Raw genomic sequence first — 25,627 nt, forward strand, 5'->3', positions numbered from 1 at the left:
GGGCCTGTACCTCCTGAGGAGGGTGGTTAGCCAGTTACAGAATGACTGATTGAAGCCTCATGACTGGCCTCCCAGTCATCTAACTACTTATACAGGGAAGCAAGAGATTCCCTAATGACACCCAACTGATTTTGCATAGAATTAACAAGATTCTCCTAGTGCCATGCACAGACCCCTTGCTTCATGAACAGAGGATCTAACCCACGGCAGTTGTGTAACTTCTGCCGGGAGCCCACTGACTTTACCAGATGAGTAAGGAGATTCTCTAGGGTCCTAATGTCTGCATCGACCAGAGAACTAACAAGGCAAATGTAAGGCCAGAGAAATTGAGGCAAGACAGAAATCAGAGAGCTCCCAACCTTCTATCAATGGGAGAGTCTGATTGACTGGACAGAACCCTCATCTCAAAGTATCCAGTGGTGAATGTAAGTTCTCAATGACATGTATACACACGCACGGTACAACCACAGGGGTAAACCAAGGCAGGGGCAGGGGCAGAACATAGAACATGGGAACAGACTATGGATCTGGTTCTGACAGCGTGGTGGGAGACACTGGACATTCTGTTAGGAGCCAGCAACTCTGGACTCCCCCTTATCTTAAGTCTCACAATAACATTTTATAACCTTAGAGCAAGTGGCCCTCAGTCCTTAACGAACCAGAAAGGGGTTTGCAACTAAGGGGATCAGGCAGAACAGTTAAGGAAACTTGAGACAGAACAACTTAGGGAAACCGAGGCAGAACCAATTAGGGAAACTGAGTCAGGACAATTAAAGAGAACTGTGGCCCAACATTAAATAAAACTAGAAAAATGCGAGGACAAGTCTCTTCCTGATAACCCCCAGAGTTAACAGCAGTACCAAAGCTCCTTGTTACAAGCATATTAGGTCCTCTATAGTTCTGGGGCACCATCTCAGCCAGAGAATCCAGTTTGAGATGCGCAGTTCACTGTGAGTTAGGTCTGTGGTCATTAGTGCATTTAACTCAATCTCTGCTTACAGAGCAGCAGGGCCCAAGAGCTCAGACCCATTAGGAGGGGCAGATCTCTCCCAGGGAGAAGGGAGAGGCTTGGAGTAGCTCCATCTGTCCCCGCCCAGAGAAACAGACTGGGCTGCAGAAAGCATCAGATTGCACAGCAGATTATGCACAGTTAGACCATCAAGGCAGGCAAACCCCAAACTTTTAGATGCCAGATATCATACAAGTACTTTGAATACTGAGGTACTAATTAATGAACTGGGGTTACAGGACTGAAGAAAAACCGATCAGAGAGACTTCCGGTCCCAAGATAGGTGTCTGATTTCTAAAACTTTTCTAACCAAAATAATCTCCAAAACTAAGTCTGCCAGGGCAATTTCAACAAAATAAGGGATTCTAAAGCTAAAGCATCCAAATTCAATCTGAACTAGTGAGATAGGGGTGGGCCAGAAATGCCTACGGCAAAGTGAATAGGAGTTAGGAGTTCCCATTGTTTCAGGTATTTTGAAAAGAAAAATACACCAGTTTCCCCAACATTCTCTTTCCCCCCTTTTTTTTTTCTTCATGGAAAAGAATTATCAAATGACCATTCCACATTTAAACCCCAAGAATGAATCAAAATCCCTATACATAACAGACTAGTACAGCAGCATTTCCTAAAAATCCCTCAAACATAACAGCAATAATTACACATTTTTAACAAATCCCATCCCAAATCTTAAACACAAAGTAATAGATGATCCAGGCAAGGTTCAACAGTCAGTCATCGACCATTCCCTAAGTCCCTCATATCAGTCCAAAGTACACTAGATACAGAGTCCAGCCCATGATTTCATTTTAAAACTGCTGCTTCAGGCTGTGAAGTGATAGGACACCCATGGAGAGAGTGGGTGTATTCATGCTGACAATCAAAACTGATCCAGGTTCCAAAAGCAAGACAAAAATTTGACCAAAATCTAGAACATAAACACAAATCTAACAAATAAAGATTAGATCAGTCTCAGATAGAAAGACTCAGTTCACCAGACTGCTGCAAAATATGAGGAGGCTAAAATACATTGTTTCCTATGTGAAGAGATGAGTTTGCTTTACAGACCAGCCAAACAGGTGCAGTCTCAAGTTGTAACATCAATGAGGTCTCACAGACCCCTGTTAATTGTCCTTTTATCATGTAAAAACCTTAAAGAAACAAAACACAAATATCCAGTAACAGACAGATGACCAGACCAATTACTTAGTTGTCCAAGCACTTAGCATACAATGATTACATATAACCAGACTGAAAACAGCAAGGCATGACATAATTGAATTGCATTAACAATTCTATTGACCATTGCTCTGATCATAGAGACCAGTTACAGAAGGAAAAAATGCAAGAACATAATTATAACGTAACATAAGCAATCAAAGCTCAACCTTCAGAACATACAGGATAAAATAGCCTTAACCCAGTTTTATTCCAATCAATCGTCCCACTACCTGTCAGAGGGTGGAGCTTTAAAACTCCCAAATAGCATTAACTAATTAACTATAAGCCCAAGAAATTTACCTCCAATAACAGATTCCATTAATCAAATTTCTGATAACTCCTAAACAAAGATTTACCCTAACCTTATGGTAATAACAGAAAGAAATTTTGTCTCAGTAAGTTCACAACTTAGAACAATTATCATCTCTAAGTAGATGTTATATGAGTGAATATTATACATACAAATCATTTTGCTTTTAAAATTCCCAATAGAGAGAAAAACATCCCAAATTGCACAGAAACATTTTCAGAAGGACAAAGAAAAAAACTATTATGTTCAGAGGCCCTTTAAGTAACCTCAGGATGACCCAATACAATCAATTGAAACTTATAAGAAAGACCCAATTCCACATAAAAGAATTCAAGAAGGTTTTCAATATAGCAATTAAACTTTTAGAAATATTCATGCCAAAGTATGGATCACATTTATGACCATATTTCTCAACCAAGAAAACCTTTATGTATCAAGAAACAAATATTCAATCAATTAACCTAAAAGTAAGCATGTCCTTAAATGCCACAGTTTGCTGCATTCGTCTTAATCAGATAAGGAAAAAAAAAAAAAAAAAAGGCAGGAACATACTTAGGGGGGTGAGGAGAGGAGAGGATTTCATGTGGCCATCCTTCCCCCATCCCTGTCTCCTAGAAAAAACTTCCCTCAGGTTCCCCACTCAATTTCCTACATGGGGATCCTTTTCAAGATTTAGCCCATCAGTTTCCCAACATCAGGTTTCTTCCCAAATCCATTCATTTCCAACTTTTTCTTTCTCCCTAGCTACATACTTGAACAATCTCCTTAAAGAATTTTCCTGCCCAGATACTCTTTTGCCCAGGTGGCAGAAAGCAGTGGAGGTGGGCAGCTCCCTCGCCCACCTCTTCCCCTACTCCCAAAAGTCTTTTCTTTCACCTTCCTAAAACCATGCAAACCTCCAATTGCCCCTACAAATCAGTCCTTCCTAAATGACCTGCATTTCCTCGTTCCTTTTTCCTTCAAAAACCTGTACGATTCATACTATAGTGAATAGCCACATGTCTAGAAGAGCTGGATTTAAAGTATAACTTATGTTAACAAATAACTCAGTGTATCTCAGAAGGTAACAAATTCTGAACCAAACTAATAGAGGACTCTTACAAATTCTTTTTTCCTTGTTCTAACTGAGTTTTATCTGGCATTAATTAGCATTTCCAGACAGAGTTTCCCAGCCCAGGCTAAATTGGAATTCTATTGTTCATTTTTTTTTCTTCCTTTTTAGTAAGAAAATTATCAATATTCAAACAAATTCCAAGATCTTATACTCAGAATAAACAAATCTAGCATGCAAAGGGTATAGCAAAATTATTTCTCACAATTTTTTTTTTCTTCAGAACCATCCCAAACTTCTTAATCAAATTACTTCTCTGCCTGAGTTTCAATAAGGTTTCATTGCCTGTTTCAAGGGGAAAAAAAAAAAAAAAAAAAAAAAAAAACTTTCCCATCCATTTAAAACAACCAATTCCATGTAGTACAACAGGTTAAAAAAGTTTAAAATCACAAGCAAATTTTCAAACAACCAACTGACAAATTTCTTAATCATTGTTCTTAAAACTTAACAAAGCTTTTAAATCAGCAAACAGACTAGGGGCTTTTTCCAGGACCTCTGCCCCCAGTGAGAAGTTTGTTGCACCTTGAATTCCCTTTTTCCCTTCCAGAATCCCAATGGGCTTCTGTGAACTTCCAAGCCCATTTAGTACTTTACTCTGCCTTCACAGAGAATGCCTAGATATTCCATTCAAACTTCTTTTCTTTAAATGTTAGCATACTGCTCTTCCATATATATATTTTTAACTTTTCAAACTTTCAAATCCCTTTCAATCTATTTTTTTCTTTCTTTTTTTTTTCCTTCCCTTCTCTCCCTTTTCTCCCTTTTTCTCACAGGCTGCTGCAGTCAACCAGAGACAGACAGAGGGAGAGAAAGATTTTTCAAATTCTTGATATTTTCCAAGCCTGCAACACAGAGGCTGAATTCTTATCTCTTACAAGGTTACTAACTTTTTAACACAGAACACAAAATACAAAGCAAACACATACAGAGACACATGCAGAGCTCCATTTTCACTTTACTTTTTTTTTTCCTACATCCTGTTGCTGCTTACGAATTAGAGCAACAGATTAAAAGTTAGAAATCACAATTTTATACTAAACACCATTGCAACTTTGTTAACAAAACTTTTAGACAGAAAAATCACACAGAACATACAGAACATACACCACAATCAACAGCAACCAACAAAACAGACAGACAAATCACACAGAACACACAGACCACACAGAACATGCAGACTAGTCTTCCAGAACCAGGTCAAGACTCTTACGATGGCGTCCCATGAAGAGCCAGCAAGGGTCACCATCAAACACTGCATCCAGCTAGACCCACTTGCTACAGATACAGTAGTACTCACCAGACCAGACAGGCGGCTGCAGGATAGTTAGGCAGCTGCAGCTGCAGGGGCCCCTCAAAATAACCAGAACTGGTTTTTGGAATGCTTTATGCCAATTTTGTACAGAATTCAAAATTTGGGTCTCACTCTCCTGGTCCACAGAAAAGAGATTACTGAATACTAGAGGCTGAGGAAGGCCTCTCGGTGGCCACCCCCTAGGATTCATAATCTCTTTTGCCCTCCAGGGAGAGGGACTGGACATCAGACCAGGCCAAAGGCTTATCTTGGGGGGAACTCTAATTGGGCTGAAATAGCCCAGGCAATGCAATTCAAGATGGCCATAGTAATTCATAATTTAGAAATAATTTATTTGTAACTGGCCTAGATGGTCTGCATGGCCAGGACAGACCTCCAGTAGGATCCTGGCATGGTTCCGTGTCCAACTGAAGTAGGGACAGCCTTATAAGCATTCTTGTTCATTTTGCTGGCACTTTGACATTAAACAGTGACTCGACTTTAGGAGGAAAGATACAATGGCAGATGTTTTAATATAGATAGGGATCAGGGTTAGGTGACCACCCTCATGGAAAAGATATCCTTGGGAGCATTGTTGATCTGGCATTTTGAATTGCAAAAGAAGTCCCCTAATCTAACTGAGCAGACCTTTCTCTGCGAGCCCCAGGCCCGAAGACTGAGGGAGGGGAGGGGAGGCCAGTCCTTTGTCCATTTCAGATCCAGCAAAGTGAGCCATGATTAGTTGAGTTCTGTCATAAGCTGGGAAAAGGATAGTGACTCTTTTCCAAAATAAATTTGTTGCATGTTTCCACTGGGGTGTATAAGACTCTAAACTGAAAAACAAGTTTCATGGATTGAAGTAATCAAGCAATGTTACAACAGGAGCAGAAAGCATGAGGAAAAAGAAAAATGGGGGCAGGAAGAATAAAATATTTCTTAACAGAGAATTACATAATATTATAGATAGTATGTTCCTTATTGCATGCTATCTTTTATAACCAGATAAGAATTGAATAAACCAGATAATCAGAAATAAGCCTTAGACTAGAATCAAAGTCAGCCATAGTCCAAAGTGTTAAAAAGCAATTAATTGGGACTCTGAGATTCAAAAACAAAACAAATATACACATACATATATGTGTATGTGTATGCATATGTATGTGTATATATAGACACAGATATATGCACCCCCATGAGTGCACACACATATACATATGTGTGCATGGTGTATATCTCTTTTTTAAAAATCTGATACAAAAAAATGGGGGCTGGGGAGTCAAGAACTCTCATTTACAATCAACATTAAGTTCAAAAATAGCTGGCATTGAGCGGCGTGTCACCACAGTAAGAGAAGTCATTCAAATGATTCATGTGATTGTTAAGGTAAGATGTCTAAAAGGCAAATGAGGAAGCAGGTAATGAGGTATTGGGAGAGAAGAAAGGAGTACAGGACATTTTTTAAATTCTTCACTGCATTTTCAGACCCACCAGTTCTTGAAGGTACACACATCCAATATTCTTTTCTTAGCTATAGATAGTGAAAACAAATGATAAGATATCCTCCTCTCTTCTGTACTCTCAGTAATTTGCATGGTACAGCCAAAGATTATTTAGACATGTCATCTTAGGAGGACTTAAAAGTGGGAAATGAAGCGAGAACACACACTAACCAGTAGCTGGTTTGATTTCACAATCAATGTCCCTGACTAGCAGGGTGTGCTCAAATTGAGCAGATCATTTCTTGTCTCTTGTCACTGCTGTCCAACCATTTGGCCAGGTCTCATCTTGCCATCCACTTTCACAGCTCATGGGTGTAATTGTAAATACATGGCCCGGCTTCATCACTCCAACAGGTTTATTTTTGGCACATTATGGTACATTGGGCACTGGATGGAAAAGCTTATGGATTTGCTGTCTGCACTAGCTTCAAATAACTGAAAAACCATTTGCATGGACAAGCTTCTGAATGATGCTTTCCAATTTTCTGTCTCAAACTCCAGGTTTCACTTCATTGATTGCTTGTATGAAACACTTATAAGTTGTCTGAACCAGATTTCTTGCACTCTCATCCACTCTCATCCACTTCTCCAACAAAAATGTGTCATTCAGTTCTCCATGATAACATTTTGATAATGAGATCCACATTAACAGTATCACCATCTTGTAAGGGTCTCCTGTCTGGAATTCCAGATGCAGACCAACCACTTCATTCACTGAAGTCCAGAGTAGCTTAAGAAAATTATAATAATTGAGTGGAGAAGGACAGCAATTTCTTGCTAAATTGGATGGCATGGTTTATTTCTTCAGCAGTTACACCTGGTTTAATCATCATTGCAGCAACATCCATGCTTTCATTACAAGGCTACCTCTTAGCACCATGCCTTCTAAAACTTCAGAGGAAAATATTTTTCTTTGACTAGTGCCTTGGAGAGCCTGTTCAGATTTAGAAATTTCTAAAGGGTGATCGGCATAACCAGGCCTCTGAATATAAATTGGCACTGGCCTTGTTGGCATCAATGGATAAAATGGTCTAAGTTTACCAGTGTATTGATAAACTGCCCAGTGTACCTGTGCTAGTTTCATCTTCCACAGTCCAAGAAAAAACTTCAAGTTTTGCTTTTTCTTCTTTAGCATTTTTGTGTAGTAACTTGTGAGTTGCTCAGCTTCTTTAAAACACTCCTGAGAAGAGATAGAGGAACCCTGGGAGCCCAGCTTGATACAGGTAGGGCACTGCAAATTGGACTCGCGGGTGGACTGTGCCACTTTGCACATCCAGGTTTCCACAGCCACCATGCTGCAGCTGCTCTATACCGCATCCCCACAAATACCACTGCTGCAGGGCCAAGTCTCCTAATATAAACTCTCACAACTGGTATTTAATAGCATCCTCCTTCCCTCCCACAGAGATTTGTCCAATTACAATAGAAGCAAATGATATTCCAAAAAAAGAAACAGTAGCATCCTATGAAAAAGTACACTATGTCATGAATAAGAAGGGAAATGGCAATTAAACCTTTTGGATTTTCATTTCTTCCAAATTATATGGCTAAGAAAGATAATACATGCTAACAGATAGACTGGGGAAGTATATGAAAATAAACTGACTTTATATATTGTTGGAGGAACTTTAAAAAGTCTAATAATTATTGAGAAAACTTCTGGAATTACATAAAATACATTATAAAAATGGTCATGGCATTTGAATTATTCAGAACTAAACAGAAAATTTAATCTACAAACACAGGACTCAAGAGAAGCATAGAAAGGTAAAGAGGAGAAAATACATATTATTGAAATGTTAAACTGTTTACATCAGTAACTCTTAAAAAATGTATATTACTGGGGAAGACAGAGGTGGATATCCCATGGACAGATGGTGTGCTCATGAATGGACTCTGATGTGACAATATGAAATTAAAAGAAATTAAGGGGTGGAAAAAGTTCTGTGCTGGAAGAAGAGGAAAGAGGAGGTGCAATGAGACAAATTAGATCACATGAAGAGGCACAAAAGATCTATTTCCAGGGGAAAAAAAGAGGGTGGGTGTGAGAATTGCCTGAAACTTGATCTCATCTGCTTTGGCTCTAAGAGAAAATAACTTAATCATTCAGTTGGATAAAGAAATTTATCTGATCCTATAAAGAAGAGGAGAAAGAGGAAAGAAAGGGGAGGAGCTGGATAGAAGGAAGGGCAAAAACACTAGGAAAAATAGGTAAGAAAAAAGGGGGGAGGGTGATAAAAGATAAGATAGTAGGAGGAGTGGATTAAAAAATAACACTAAGAGAAAGGGGAAGGGGTGATAGGAGATAAGATAGTGGATGGAGTGGATAAAAAAAAACTACAAGGATAGGCTGAAAAGAGAGAACAAAAGTATATAGATAGAAGGAAATAGAATGGAGTGAATACAGAGCTGGTAATCATAAGTGGAAATGTGAATGGAATGAACTTTCCCAACAAAGGGAAACAAATAGCAAAGTGGATTAAAAAAACAATGTTACAGTATGTTGATTACAATAAACACATTTGCAACAGAGAAATACATAGATACTGAAGGTAAAAAGGCTGAAATAGAATTTCTTATGCTTCAGCTAAAGGAAAAAATAAAATAGAGGTAGCAATTCTGATCTCAGATCTTTAAAACAAAAATAGAAATAGATCTATTTAAAAGAGATTAAGAAGGAAAGTACTTCTTGGTAAAGTGTGCAATCAATCATGCAGTAGTAACACTATTAAATGTTATGCACTAAGTGATAGAGCATACAAATTCCTAAAGAAATTATTTAGTCATTTATAGAAAGAAATAGAGGGCAAAACTCATGGGGGACTTCCACCTCTCAGAATCAGACAAATCTAATCACAAATATAACTAACACAGGAATACACCTTTTGCTCTGCAGTACATGGCATTTGCATGAAAATTGACTATATATAATAGAGTATAAAAACCTCACAATCAAATGCAGAAAGGCACAAACAGTAAATGCTTCCTTTTCAGACCACAATGCAACCCAAGAAAATGACAATAATGAGAAAACATTTCAAAACTTATCAGAGACAAAGAAACTTGTAGGGGAAATTTTATATCTCTAAATAGCTACATGAATAACATAGAGGAAGAGGAAATCATTGAATTGGGTATGCAACTAAAAAAAAAAAACTAGAAAGTGAACAAATTTAAAACCCCAAATTAAATACCAGATTAGAAATTCTGAAACACTGAGAGATTAATAAAATTAAAACTAAGAAAACTATTGAACTATACAAAAACGAGTTGATTTTATGAAAAAAAATCTTCAAAATAGATAAAAAATTTGATTAGAAAAAAAAAAGAAATCAAATTACCATCATTCAAAAATGAAAAGGATGAACGTACCACCAATGAAAAAGAAATTAAAGCAATAATTAGGAGCTATTTTGCCCAACTATATGACTGCAGCTCTGAGAAACTAATGAAAATGAATAAATATTTACAAAAATATAAATTTCCCTGATTAACAGAAGAGGAAATAAATTATGTAAATAATTCCATTTTAGAAAAAGAAGTTGGACAAGCCATTAATGAAATCTCTAAACAAGAATGCCTATTACCATCTCTATTATTCAACATTGTACTAAAAATGATGCCTTTTACAATAAGAACAAGAAATTAAAGGAATTAGAACAAGCAATGAGGAAATAAAATTGTTATTCTTTGCAGATAAGATGATGATATACTAAGGAATCCTAGCAACTCATACAAAAAACTAGTGGAAACAATTCACAGCATTAGCAAAGTTGTATCATATCAAATAAGTCCACAGAACGCATCAGCATTTCTATATATTACTGACAAAGCCCAGCAGCAAGAGATAGAAAGAGAAATTCCATTTAAAATAACTGTAGACAAAATAAAGTATTTGGGTGTAGAGGGCCACAGACAATGGGGAAATTGAATGAAATATAACACCATTCAGGCCAGAGGAAACCTGTTGACAATGTCTGATTCAGCTCTCATCTCCCCCTGGGGGCATCTCTGCCTTCCTGAGAAGTCAGGGTATGACAATCTGTGTTATACTTTGTTATGAGTTCAAATGTTGGAGTTCTTGTTCTTCTCAAGACACAGGGCTTAGAGGCTTAGAGCCCTCCGAATATCTCCAAATACAAAGGTTCTGTCCTTCAGCCTCTGCCTCTGCTTTCTTCAGCCTCCAACCAACACAGAGATGGAATGTCTCTCTTGTCTCCTTCTGGGGAGCCCAGCCACCAACTACAGTGGTGTGAGATGAAGATGAATCTGGTTGTCCACTGAACTCTCACTCGTAGCTTTATCCTCTGAAAGTTCTTCGTCCGCCACCAGCCAGCTAAGTGGAAAAAATGTATTCTGCCATAAATCCCTCATCGCTGGCCTTTTATCTGACTCTTCTGAGAGAATGGGATTATGGGTTTTCTCCCATAGTGCTCTCTGGCCCAACGAGCTTTAAGGGAGGTGTGGACTCCCTTGAAGTTAGAAAGTGTACTTTGTGAAGCTAGCATACTTGTGGACTCCAATGAGTAAAGGTGGGAACACAAGCCTTGTATTAATTAGTTCTACTTAGTACCTTGTTTCAGGTTCTGGCCAAAATCTTCTTGTAAGATTAGATCAACTCTAATTAGTTAGCAGTTAGTAAGGATTCCAACAGTACTTGATGCAGAGATCCTTGCAGTAAAGAAACATTTACATGATAATAGCAAGGTGCTTATAGTTAGCACATGCCCAGTGTGCTATAGTGATGTAATTGTACTATAGTTAGCACATGCTCAGTGTGCTCTAGTGATGTCATTGTATTAAGGCATTTTAGGCTGAGAGAACTTGGAATTAATGGACTCCATATTTGACCATCCACAAGGGTCCCTGCCTCTTCACTCCTCTTCTAAGACCAAGGACACGGGCTGGTACCAAGATCCTCCAGAGACCTAGTCTGGATGGTACATTTGGGTGTTTATCTGCCAAGACAAACCCAATTACTATCTGAACACAATTATAAAACACTTTTTACACAAAAAAAGACAGATTGAAACAATTGGAAAAATATCAATTTCTTGTGATTAGGCTGAGCTAAGAAAAATGATGATTCTGCCTAAATTGATATACTTGTTCAGTGCCAATTAAACTGCCAAAATTATTTTATAGAACTAGAAAAAATAATAAAATTTATCTGAAAGAACAAAAGGTCAAGATTATCAAAGGCTTTAATGAGAAACAAATACAATGGATGGTGGCTTAGCAGTATCAAACCTACAATTAAATTATAAAGTAGTAGTCATCAAAATCATTTGTTATTGGCTAAGAAATAGAATGGTGCACCAGTGGAATAGATTAGAAGCATACAACATAATAATTATGGCTTAAAGTAATCTAGTAGTTGATAAATCCCTAAACTCCAGCTTCTGGAATAATAACTCACTATTTGACCAAAATTGCTGGAAAAAAATGGAAAATAATATGTCAGGAACTCAGCAGAGACCACCATCCATACCCCATAACAAAATAAAGTCAAAATGGGTAAATGTTTTGGGTATAAAGGATGATTTCCTAAACAAATTAGGAGAGTAAGTCATAATTTACCTATCAGATCCTTGGAGAAGGGAGAAACTTATGACCAAAGAAGAATCAAAGAACATTTTGAAAGGTAAAATAGACAACTTTGATTGCATTATATTAAAAATTCTTGCACACACAAACCCATCAGAAATAAGATTAAAAGGAAAATACAAAGGTGGGGAAAAAATTTACAGTCAGCATTTCTGATAAAGTTTCATTTCTAAAATATAAAAAAAAAAACTGTCAAATTTATAAAAATACGAATCATTTCCTAAATGATAAATGGTCAAATGACTTGAACAGATAATTTTCAGATGATGAAATTAGAGCCATATATAGTCATATGAAAAAGTGTTCTAAAATATTGATTAGAGAAATGAAAAGTAAAATAATTCTGAGGTACCACCTCACACCTCTCAATGGCAAAGGTAATGGGGAAATGATAAATATTGGAGGGAATGTTGGAAAACTGGGATACCAATGCATCGTTGGTGGTGTGGTGAAATGATCCAATCATTCTGAACCACAATCAGGAACTATGCCCAAAGGGTTATAAAACTGTGCATACTCTTTGACTCAGCAGTGTCACTACTGGGTCTGTATCCCAAAAAAATCCTAGAGAAGAGAAAAGGACCAACATGTTCAAAAATGTTTGTAGCAGCTCTTTTTGTGGTTAAGAAGGAACCGGAAGATGGGTAAATGCCTATCAATTAGGGAATGGCTGAATAACCTGTGGTATATGAAGGGTAAGACATTTTATTGTTCAAAAAAAGATGAACAAACTGTAGTGAACCTGAATTTGCAAGGCTGAGCTCTCTAGAATTCTTAGGCACTATGCCTATAATTTAGGCAAGTTGCAACCAGCATCAGATAATAACTGAGCCAATGAAGAAAAAAGTGCTCTCATACAAATTGTGCGTTGGGATAAAAACAGTACACTGTGTTTTTCTAATAAATTAAAGTTATTTAGATAGCAAATGAAACATTTTTCTTGATAGAAAAATACAAGTAATTAGTCATTGATACTCTGAAGAGATATGACTAATTTAGAACAGAAGTTCTTCATCCATAATCAATCATTCATTGGAATGGAAACATTATGTTATATATGAATCCCCTTCCTTGATCAAACTCTGTTCACATGTCCATTTGGGGTTTAATTAGGGTTAGCAAATATGGAAAATCTCTATTCTCTCCCAGTAAATGAATGATCCTTTTTCTATCTTTTTAACTTGAACTTCAAAAAAAAAAAAGAATTCCTCTAGCAGAATGTATAGACACCTAATAGCCACAATTGTGCATATTAATTGGAAATGAAAATTGAACTTAGGGAACAAAGTGGACAAGTTGATGGAAACATATTTAGGCATGACTTTTGCAATCTCACTCTGAATTAATGGTGCCACAATCAATACATCAATCCCTGCCTCCATCTAACCCTATTAATATAGGGATTTTTGTGCATGTATACAATATGACATATATACATAATTATATACAGACATATATAATTATGTATATATGTTATATATAGGCATCTTTAAAGGAAATGCATTTGTAAATACATAGATTTGTGACAATCAGGATGAACCCTAGGAATGAAATATTGGGATTGCAAAAAAAAAAAAAAAAGCCTTTCAGATGGGCTGCTTACCTACCTACAGGGTGCAACTGAAGAAAAATCTATCTTACATTAAGAAGAGGGCAAAGGAGTGTAGTAATAAGGGGAATGGGATGGTGATGAGGTAAAGAGAAGGGAGGAAAAAGAGGAGGAATAGGACACTGAACTCAACTATGAATACCTATACTTGATAATTTGAATTATTAATAAATACAGATGGTGCATTCCTGAAGTGAGATTTTTTGTTCCCCTTACCCACCACAATTGTGCATATTAATTGGAAATGAAAATTGAACTTAGGGAACAAAGTGGACAAGTTGATGGAAACATATTTAGGCATGACTTTTGCAATCTCACTCTGAATTAATGGTGCCACAATCAATACATCAATCCCTGCCCTACAAAATTTAGTAATTAATTTGATCTGAAACACAAAGGTGAGTCTAGAGAGGTAGAGCCTGCTGAGATGGACGCACAAAAGGATAATTGGATTAACTATAGAATTCTGAGAAGTACCTTTCAGTAACTACTTGACAGAAAAAGACCTCAGAATCTATGTGGATTTTCCAAAGGTCATTGAATAGTTCCATTTGGAGGAACACAATTTATTTTAAACACTTTATGTCCACTGACTGCATTGTCTTCCTGATGTTCCCCATTGTTGCAATTAAAAGGTAGTAAAAGTGTATCTTGCAGGTGTCTAAAGGAAACTTCATTCTATCTGGTCCTTCATTACCCAGACAAGCCAAATTCTTCAAGAGAGAAAGGTGGCCAATATGTTATGTTGGTCCTCAGACAGACCTCATGTCCAACAAGTCCTTTCACTGGGGGTCCTGGAAACTTATGTGCTGTGCAGCTTTTGAACAATAACGTCACCATTTCTGGAAAAACAGTAGGATCCATTTTGTTGGATGAACAAAAATGTGGCATATCAGGTTTCTAGTAAAAGGAAAAATTTCTTATGATTTTTTATGGAATCCTTCTTCCCCTTTCCTCCCACTGAAAATTCCATCACTACTGCTTAAGGTTTTTTTTAGATATTAGAGTGGATTAGTAGAGAACACCTCATCCAGGTGAGTACTCTACCCCTTATCCATGAGGAGTTTCACAAGCCACCTCCTAGGTTTTTTGGTTCTTAAAAACTTCCCAGTTCAACCTAAATGGTTTCTCCTGTTGTGTCATCAGGACTTTCTACATGCTAGTTATGGACTTTATTTGACTGTTCCCCAGAAGGGAAAACTGCTAGATCTGCCAAATTCCAATCCGAAAAGATGAGGCCATTGTGCTGAATAACTTTGCAGTTATGCAATGGCCTTTGTGCAAGTTCTACAAAAAGCATGACAAGTGAATCTAATTTTTTCCAGGGGAGATGCAGGTTGAAAGCCATGGTAGAGGGAAAGAAAACATCTTATGTGTCCAGGACCCCCACTGATAATCAGTTTCCAAAGGAACTTTTAGTAAGAAAACTGATAGAATGCTGTTGAAGTAGAAAGAAGTACATTCTGAGGCCAACTGAAGGACATCAGTGTTATCAGCAAGCCACAGACTGAGAGGTGTTGACAGAACATATCTCCAGAATATGCGGCCTCTATGTAGAAGATGACATAGATGGAAAGGAAACATTTTTAAAAAGCCTCATATGAATAGGTATCTGAGAAAAATAGGAAGTGGTTGAGCAGCACTTATTAAGGATGTTTTGAGGAAGGAGTGCAGTGGTTGGACTGAAGAAAAAAGTCAAGGATTTGATTTTCAGAGTAAGGTTCCAATAATTGTGATGGCAATTGTCCAATGAGTCAGAAATAGCCCAAATGAGAAAGGACACTCATGATGGATAGATGCAGAAGATTGGGCTGCAAGGAAAATGAGAAAGGTAACTTATAAAGGGAAGAGAGTGGGCTTTGGGAATAGAGGAAACACAAATAAAGATGTAAGATTGCAAAGTGGGACAATGTATATACCCTGAGATGTAAGGGAAGATTTGGTCCAAACCACTCTTTTCAAATTCTATGTCAAGTGCTGGATGGAAAAGTAGGAAAACTTCATCACATAGGTGATTCTTCAGGCCAGGTCTAATAGTTTTGTGGTAAAAAGAGCCATTTCTCCTCAGAGAAAGGATTGTCGAAACTGAGGATCAAAACAGTAAGTTCATCCTTTTTGTTGTTTTTTCCTTGCATTTTAATCTTTTCTCATGTTTTTCCCTTTTTGATCTTAGTTTTCTTTTGCAATAGGATAACTGTTGAAATATATATCTATATATAATATAAATTGCATATGCCCAATATATTTTGCGTTACTTGCTTTCTAAATGAGGGAGTGAGGGGAAGGAAAGGAAAAAAATGTAACAAAAGGATTTGCAAGGGTGAATGTTGAAAATTATGTTTGCATATATTTTAAAAGTAAAAATATTTAGCCAAGAGTTGAGGGAGTTATGTTTAACTCCTTTGAAGACATGCAATGGGTCGGTGCCTCATTGGCAAGGTCAGGGAAATTGAATTCACTTTATCCTTAGGAGACACAGGTTGAAAGTAGTGGTAGAGCCAGGTAGAATCTGCTACATATTTGGGGACCCAATTGACAGTCAGCCTCCACTTGACCCATTTCTAGGGGAAATAATTGAGTAGTGCTGAAGTAGCAAAAAAAGTAGCTGAGGCTAATTGAATGACTGGTGCTATCATCAAGTTGGGAATTGCATGGATTTGGCAGGACTTGTCTCCAGAGTTTGAGATCTTTAGGTAGAAAGTGAAGTAGTTGAAAAGGAAAAAAAAACAAAGCCTATACCATTAGGTGTCTGAGAAAAACTAGATCAAGACCTTGATCAGGGCTCATGGAAAAGGTTTTCAGGTAGCCTGAAATCTAATCTTTAGTGTTTAGATTGAAGGAAGAGGACACAGACTGGATTTTCAGAGTGAGGTTCCAACATTGGCCAAAGGAATTGACAAAGAAGTCAAATGCAGCACCAAATGAGAAAGAACAGCTATGATCGATAGATGCAAAAGACTGGGCTGCAAGGAAAATGAGAAAAATAACCTCGAGTGTGAAGAGAACAGGGTTTGGGAATAGAGAAAACGAAAACGAAGATGTGAGAAGGCAAGTTATGACTTCTGCACAATTTGGGTAATGGGTGCATGCAGAGAATAAAGTGAAGACTTGTCCAAAGCACCCTTTTCAAATTTCTTGGCAATGGATGAGAGAGAAAAGGAAAGATTGAAATCAGAGGCAGTTCATCTAAAGAAATGGATTGGTTAGGACAATGAAAAGTAAATGAATGAAAAGTCATTATAGCAAAAGAAATTAGATCAAAATTCCTCCTGGTACTAAACAGAATTTTGACCAATTTGACTTGAAATAGAGATAGGATGGGGGAAAAAACAGTGTCAAGGAAGTAGAGGAAAAGTCTGGGAGAAAAGAGGGATGGTGGAAGGTGTCCATTTCACTCTCAAAGTTGTGTATGTTCTGCATGATGACACAAAAGAGAGTAGAATAAGGAGCTAGACTCTAGAGCAGTACTGTTTGTAAAACCAGGCAAGAAGTTTTGTTTTGGATAAGTACCCTGTTCAGGGATCACCATGGAGTATTTGGCAGGTGCACAAAGGAAAATGTCATCCAACTGAATGAAGGAAATTGAAGTCTGGCTGAGCAAAGCTTCCCTTAGGCTACATTGCCAATGTGTGTAACACAAGAATACCCATATGTGTGACTAAGGAGGGATGGAAAATAGGCTCCATCAGAGGGTCATGAAATGAAAGGAAACTGGGCTAAGGGCATCTAGACCTACCCACGAAGCTTGAGCCCCAGAGTCCAATTGCAATAGAATTCTTTGCAATGGCTGCTATAGACACTCTTGATGAGCTCATCAGGCATTGTTGTGTGTCTGCTTCAAAATAATGACAAGTTGCTGAGAAACAAAATGCAGAGGAGTAACTGGGCATTTGCCTTCAGTCGTGGTGGTGAGTGGACTGGCGGTTAAGGATGTTATTTTCATGAACGTATTTTGGATTTTCATTATCATCTGTGAACGTACCATCATTTTGTAGCCAAGTAGGTATATGATCCTGAATTTGGGGACCATTTCTCTTTTTATTTCTCATCAGATAAGGGTTTTGTGGTTCCATGTCTGTGAACTGTAGGCTCTTTTCCATGGTCAAGGGTTTAAATCATGTTAAACATGGCCAACAAGGTGAATAATAAGAGTTTTTGTGAAGTTTTCTGAAGGCCATAGCATCCATTGTCCATTGAGCAATATGGCCACTGATGGTAAAGAGTAATGCGTTGATGTTGTCCAAATGATGAGTTGTATACTTTGTGGAAGAGTGTAGCAGTGGAGATATATTCTTGACAAGAAATCTCCAAGATCCAAATAGTCCCATAAAAGAGCAATCAGGAATAAAGTGATGTTAACTTACATTGGCACCTAGCTGATTGAAGATTAAATCCAGATGGACATATAGTTATTCAAATATGAGGCCCCTTCAATGGATCAATGTCTTTCCCCACCTTTCAATTTGAGGGCTTCAGGTAGGGAGCAGATAATGAAAAATCAATATTCTCTCAGTGTGACAGAATTATATTTTTCTTAACCGGTTCAATTATGCTCCAAAGAAACAACAATTCCAGAAAACAGATAGACACATGATATCCACAATTTTGTAAATTAATATGAAATAATATTTTTATGTCAAAGATAAACTTGACAATTTGAAAGAAACATGTTTTTATCGTGACTTTTGCAATCTCACTTTGAATTGATTGTATGACAGCAGTCAATATGTAACTTCAAACAATGCTTCCAAGCAACAATATTTATATAACTTTCAAGATGTTTAAATTTGTATATTAATTATATGTATATATATACATAGTTGATTTATATACATATATAACTAGTAAGTCATAATTATGTATCTCTAAAGAACATGTCATTGTAGCCATACAGAAATAAAAATACTGTGAAAATATGGAAGAATATAGAAGCAGAAATATTTTTGATTGCAGTAACTTACCTCTTAATGTGTGTTTCATTTTCTTTCTTTTCTGAGCACTACATGCAGAGAATAACTGACAAAGATTTACAGATCTTTAAATAAAGGACAAAGAAAGGTCCTGATTAGAATAGAAGAAGGATGGTTATGAGGTCAAGAGAAGAGAGGACAAAGGGAGGAGGAGAAAGATCATTAGACACATTTAAGATCAAGTAACCATGAATATTTAAAAATATGGCTACATCCTAACTAAAAGTGGTGAGTGGGATTTTCTTGTTGTTGTCTGGCAGTTGCGTCCATTGTGAGCAGTGAAAAAAAAAAAGGAGGGAGGGAGGATGTAGGCTTGGCAGCTGTACTACAGGTAAACCCCATCATGTGAGAGTTGTTCTTTGGGAGATGTACAGATTCTTTCCATCGGCACAATTAGTGATTGAGCGGGGACAGAAAAGATCACTCAACTGAAGGAAACAATTTGCAGCATGCATAAATCAAGCATCCCTTGGGGTGTATTGCCCAAGTGTGTGGTAGATGAGTATCTGTGTGCGACTGCAGAAGAAAAGATGATGTTACGATTCATGAAACGCTCAGAAGATGCAAGGAGACTAGATCCAGAGTATCTAGGTCTAGTGTGAGGCTGTTTGACATCTGGAATCACAATCCAATGGGAGCCTCTGTTGAGGATGCTGTAGGCCCCCTTGATGAGAATTGTTCAAGTGTTGCCTGAACATAGGGACAAAAGAAGAAAAACCAAGAAACTGAGGAGTGTTCCTTCTGGATTGATTGCAAGTAGATGGGAGAGTAGGTGCATTGTTGATGATGAGAGTGTTTTCAGGGAAATTATTTGAAGTTCATTATTGTTCCTCATCAGTGATTTTATCAAACATTTTGACACCCAAGTAGCTCTGTGAATCTGATATTGGAAGCCATTTCTTCTTCCATTACTTATGAGACAAGCTAAGGATTTAGGGGGCAACAAGCTCCTTCCCATGCTCATGAGTGCCAGGCATGTGAAAGAAGGTAGAGAAAGAGAATTTTACTCAGGTTTCTCAAGGCCATAGCTGTCATTGTCCAGGAAACCAAATGGCCAGTGTGGTGTCAGGAATGGTGATTGGATGTTAACTACATGTTGAATGCATGGTTTTAGGCGGCCTCACCATAGAGATATATTCTTCATGAGAGATCTCCAAGATTCAAAGTTTCCCAAACAACAGAGTTGAGGAATGGAGTGGTTTTAACACCCATTGACAACCTGCAGGTTGAAGATTAAATCCCAATGAATGTATAGTGAGTTGAAAGAAGAAGCATATTCACTGAAGTAACACTTTGATCTTTTTTTGTGGCCTTTACCTGGCATTACAGGTAGTGAAACTTCAGTATTCTCTCTGTTTGACTGAATGATTCTTATACAATTCTATTACCATACAATTCAAAAGCAAGAATTCCACCAAAATGCTAGATAGAACTCAATGTACACACAGTTATGTATACAAAAGTAAAAGAACAATTTAATATTCAGGTTTCATTTATATAATTATTTCAATAACAGATGTTTTCATCATGATTTTTGCAATCTCCCTTGGAATGGATGGTACAGAATCAATACATACCACAAGCACTGTTCCCTCCAACCAGTATTAGATTACTTTTTACCTTTGCAAAATAATAGATATAATTGAAAAAATATGTATTGTTCAAAGTATTAATATATGTACATATATTAAATATATATAAAATATCTACAAATTTTTAATTTAATTTATACATATATATTGATCGATCTCAATATCGAGTAAATCCTAACTCGATCGATTTATCTAGAAAACCTCTGAGTAAAGCCCCAGAAATAATACTCGATGCAAATGAGGTAGAATCTTGGAGAAGAATTAAATAGAATAGTAAATTAAATTAGTAGATAAATTTTCAAATAATTTATTAAGTTATTTATATATTTATAATATACATAATATGTTAAATAATTCCCTATTTTAATTATTTTCTACATACATATTGATCTATCTCAAAATATCGAGTCGATGTTAAGTCTCTCGATTTATCTAGCAACTCTTTCCGTAAAGGCCCAGAAATAAGATCCTATGCAAATTAGGTCGAACCTAGGAGAAGAATAATTGGGATTTCCAGCAGGAAACCCTTCATGTGTGCTGCCTTTGTTTCTTCTCCCGGCAGTATATGCAGAGAGCATATGAGAAAGCCTTTTCTTTTATTAAGAACAGACAAAATCCTCCCTCTTTAGAATGGCAGGTTCAGAGAATGGAGAAGTAAGAGCCGAAAGAGGAAGAACTTTGTTCCCCTTTGAAGTCAAGTCACCCTTCCTATTTCTGATGATTGATCTTAACAACCTCTACATCCCCCAGGGAAACGAATTTTTGACCACAATCTATTCATTTCTTTTTCCTAAAGTCAAAAGACGGAAAGTAGGAGAGAATGTTGAGCAAAACACTTGGAATGATAAACGGAGAATCATTACTACTCTTACAAACTCGCAATCTAATTAGTACTTTGCAGAGAATGAAAGGTTCCCCAAAAAATGTGGATTTTTCAAAAGCTGATTGCCAATGTCATTTGGAGGTACACATTTGTCCAGAGCTGGTTTCCATTGTCAGATGTCCCGTACCCATTTCTGTCTGGGGGGGAATTCATAAAGAGAAAGTTGGCAGCTTTGAGGCCTCCAATGGAATCTTGAGATGAGATGATTTCTCATTTGCTGGAAATGCCCAATCCTCTGTCTGAGCAATGGGCCCAGCATGCCATGGTGTCCTTCAGGTGGAACCCATTTGCCAAAGACCCTCTCCCAATTGGGAGGTGGTGAGGCATATGAAGAAATTTCTTCTCGCTGGTGATGGTTCTTAGCAAGGAGTCCGTGGGTTTTCAGATGCACAGAGAATCCCATTCTTGGTGTAGGCAAAGGAGGGACAGGTCAGATTTTCTGTAAATTTGCCTAAGTGTCTTGGTCTCTTCCAGAGTTGTTTCTCACCTTTCCTGATTTGTCATATTGCCCTTGTCCTGATTGGTATTTTTATATGTATCTCTAGGAGAGTGCATTGGCAGAGCCCGGCTCATTCAGAACAGGTGAGTCTACTGGCCCTTGTCTATGCAGAAATTTCTGAGCCGGCCTCTAGCTAGCATGGATCTCTTGAGGTACGCGATCGCATAGGCTCTCTGGAGTGCTCCAGGTGGATTGTCTGCCCAGTTGCACCTTGAAAAGTGTGTGTGGCGCATGTGGTAGGGGTGTTCGCTTAAGGGGTGGGCGGCTGGGTTTCTACCAATTGCCAATTGGCAGAATTGAAGGGTCGACTTTGAATACCATTGTGAAGGCGGGAAATGGCCTCTGTGCCCCATTCAGAGAGGGCAGAGCAACGTAAATGACTTCTTTGCTAGGAGAAACATATTGGGAGCAGTGGAAGAGCCAGAGCAAATCTGCTACATGTCAGCCTTGCTTGAAATATTTTTCAGGGAACTGGTGGAGTGGCACAGATATAGGGGGAAACAGTAGCTGAGAAGACAGGGGGTATCAGCAAACCAGAGACTGTGGGGATTTTGGCAGGATTCATCTGTAGATTTGAAGGCCTGAAAGTAGGAGGAGAAATCGATGGAAAGGAAACAGAACCAACTGCACAGCATCAGGTGTCTGAGAGAAACAAGAGCATGACCTGGAGCAGGTGTCATGAAAGAGGCTCTCCAGGAGCAGGGCAGTGCTTGGGCCAAAGGCAGAGGAAAGCATTGTGTTTTCAGAGTAAAGTTAGTTCTCATGTTGCCCGAGGCAATTGAGCCAGGTTAGAGACAGCGCCAAATGAGAAAGGGCAGTCATGATATTCAGATATAAGAGGCAACACTGTCGGGAAAATCCCTAAGGGAACCTTGAAAGCCATGGGATTGGGTTCTTGAGATAGAGGAAATAAATATGAAGGTGTGAAATTGCAAACTCATAGGGGCGCTATGTGCATGCTCAGAAGTCAGGGAAGAATTGGTTCCAAGTTCTCTTAGCCAGTTCCCAGGCAATTGATAAAGAGGAAAGAAGGAAAGAGTGTATCCCTAAATTATGGGTCAGCTCCAAAGACAGATTGTTTCCAACAATGCCAAGTGCATCCATTCTAGCCGAGGAATGAGCTTGGTCTTCCCTCCTGGTTCGATGAAGGGATTTCGGACCCTTTGGTCTGCAAATGGGGATAGAATGTGAGAAAATTATTGTGAGGCAAGAAGAAAGGGAAGTTGATCAGCAAGTGGGGATAGTGGGACTTCCCTGTTCTCGTCGGGCAGTTCCCTCTGCTGTGGCCATGAGAAAAAAAGGCAGGGAGGGATGATGAACTGTGGTTCATCCGTTGTACGTGGGGAAGCCCCAAACCTGAGAAAGTATGCTTTGGGACATGTGCAGACTGTTTCCATCACCATGCGGTGATTGCGTAAGGACAGAAAAGAAAAGCTCACCCATCTGAAGGAAGCGATTTGCAGCCTGTCTAAATAAAGCATCCCTTTGCGTGTCCTGCCCTTGGGCCTGGCAAATGAGTACCCGTGTTTGATGGGACAGGGAATGATGGTAGGCTTTATGAAATCCTCAGAAGATGCAAGGAGAGTGGAGCCCCGTATCTATTCCTACCTGTGGGGCTCTTGGAACGCTGTAACCCACATCCAATAGGCGCAATGGACCTAGATAGACCCTCTTCATGAGCTCGCCCATCATTGTTCAAGTATTGCCTCCACCTAGTGAGAAATGAGGATGGACCAAGAAGCTGAGGTGTGTGCCTTCTGGATGGAGAGCAAGGAGATTTGGCGAGGATGGGCATTGTGGATGATGAGAACGTTTACAGGGAAACTATTGGACGTCAATTTTTGCTCTTCATCAGGCATCGTATGCACCATTTGGAACCAAGTAAGTCTGCGAATCTGACTTTGGCAGCTGTTTCTTCTTCCATTCCTTATCAGACAAGCTAAGGATTTAGGGGCCAATACGCTCCTTCCCATGCTCCTGAGTGCCAGGCATGTCCACTAAGGTAGAGAAAGAGAATTTTTCTCAGGTTCTCTCCAGGCCAGAGCTCTCATTGTCCAGGAAACCAAATGGTCAGTGTGGTGTCAGGAATGGCGATTGGATGTCGACTCCATGTGGAATGCTTGGTTGTAGACCGCCTGGCCGTAGAGAGGTATTCTTCAGGGGAGATCGACGAGATTCAAGGGTTTCCAGAAAAGAGACTTGAGCAATGGAGTGCTTTGAACATGCATTGACCCCTTGTTGGTTGACGATGAAATCCCGAGGGAATTCGAGTTATTGGAGAGAAGCAGCCCATTCACTGGAGAAATACTTGGATCTCCTTTCATCTTGTGACCTCGACCAGGCTTCATGGGTACTGAAACTCCAGCATTGTCTCAGTGTGACTGAGGGATTGACTTACAGTCCTATTGGCGTATACTTCCAAGAAACAAGGATACCCCCAAAACGCATGGGAGAACTCACTCTATAGACATTTTGAAATAGGGAAGTGAAAGAACAATGGAATATTCCTGGTTTCATGGATTTGCTGGTTTCAGTCACAGATATTTCCCTCGTGATTTTGGCAATCTCCCTTGAGATTTTCTGGTACCACGATCAATACATACCACAAACACTGGTCCCTGCAACCATTCTTAGATGACATTTTTGCCTTTGCCAATTAATAGATACAGTTGAAAATAATTTCTTGGGTTAGTTATTAATATATGCATAAACACTATAAAATACTAATTGAATAGCTACCTATTTTAATTATTTATTTTCTACATACATATGGATCTATCTCAAAATATCGAGTCAATGTTCAGTCTCTGGCTTTATCTAGCCACCCTTTCCGTAAAGGCCCAGAAAGAAGACCCTATGCAAATGAGGTCGAACCTAAGAGAAGAATGATTGGGATTTCCACCAGGAAGCCCTTCATGTGTGCTGCCTTTTGTTTCTTCTCCAGGCCGTATATGCAGAGAGCATGGGAGAAAGCCTTCTCTCTTATTAAGAACAGACAAAATCCTCCCTCTTTAGAATGGCAGGTTCAGAGAATGGAGAAGTAAGAGCCGGAAGAGGAAGAACTTTGTTCCCCTTGGAAGTCAAGTCACCCTTCCTATTTCTAATGATTGATCTGAACAAACTCTCCATCCCCCAGGGAAACGAATTGGAGCACCCTCTATTCGTGTCTTTTTCCTAAAGCCTGAAGTCAGGAAGCAGGAGAGAACATTGAGCAAAACACTTGGAATCATCAAAGGAGAATCATTACTACTCTTCCAAACTTGCTATCTAATGAGTACTTGGCAGAGAATGAATGGTTCCCCCCAAAATGTGGATTTTTCCAAAGCTGATTGCCAATGTCATTTGGAGGTACACATTGGTCCAGCGCTGGTTTCCATTGTCAGATGGCCCGTACCCATTTCTGTCTGGGGGGGAATTCATAAAGGGAAAGTTGGCAGATTTGAGGCCTCCGATGGAATCCTGAGATGAGATGATTTCTCATTCGCTTGAAATGCCCGATCCTCTGTGTGAGCAATGAGTCCAGCGTGCCATGGTGTCCTTCAGGTGGAGCCCATTTGCCAAAGACCCTCTCCCAAATGGGAGGTGGGGGGGCATAGGAAGAAATTTCTTGTGGCCGGTGATGGTTGTTAGCAAGGAGTCCGGGGGTTTTCCGATCCACATAGACTCCCATTCTTGGTATAGACAAAGGAGGGACAGGTCCGATTTTCTGTCAACGTGCCTAAGTGTCTGGGTCTCTTCCAGAGTCATTTCTCGCCTTTCCTGATTCGTCATATTGCCCTTGTCCTGATTGGTGTTTTTCTCTGTATCTCTAGGAGAGTGCGTAGGCAGAGCCCGCCTCGTCCAGCTTTGGTGAGTTGACTGCCCCTTTGGAAAGTGGGTCATTCCTGAGCCCCCTTCTAGCTGGGATGGAGCTCATTGCGATCCCACGCGCCTCCTTTGCTGTCTGGAGGGCTCCAGGGGGAGGGTGTCCTCGGGTGCATAGGGAGGAGGTTCTGTGGGGGCTTACTTTGGCTGTTGGCTCCCTGGGCT

At 38.9% G+C, this 25,627-nt stretch overlaps 1 protein-coding gene across 3 annotated transcripts in view; it reads left to right on the plus strand.

Annotated features, from left to right (window-relative positions):
- Positions 1–25,627, plus strand: part of LOC127554392 (uncharacterized) — an 804,883-nt gene that overhangs the window by 730,944 nt on the left and 48,312 nt on the right. The window contains exons 1-2 of one of the 3 annotated variants that reach the window (XM_051985843.1): positions 17,555–17,653; positions 25,411–25,447. The exons of the other annotated variants lie outside the window; for them this stretch is intronic. The gene's annotated coding sequence lies outside the window, so the exon portion shown is untranslated. Of the gene's footprint in view, positions 1–17,554; positions 17,654–25,410; positions 25,448–25,627 lie in introns of those variants that run through there. 3 annotated transcript variants of the gene reach the window in all.

Source organism: Antechinus flavipes, chromosome 3 (genome assembly GCF_016432865.1).
Source record: "Antechinus flavipes isolate AdamAnt ecotype Samford, QLD, Australia chromosome 3, AdamAnt_v2, whole genome shotgun sequence".
In the NCBI taxonomy this organism is placed as follows: Eukaryota; Metazoa; Chordata; class Mammalia; order Dasyuromorphia; family Dasyuridae; genus Antechinus; species Antechinus flavipes.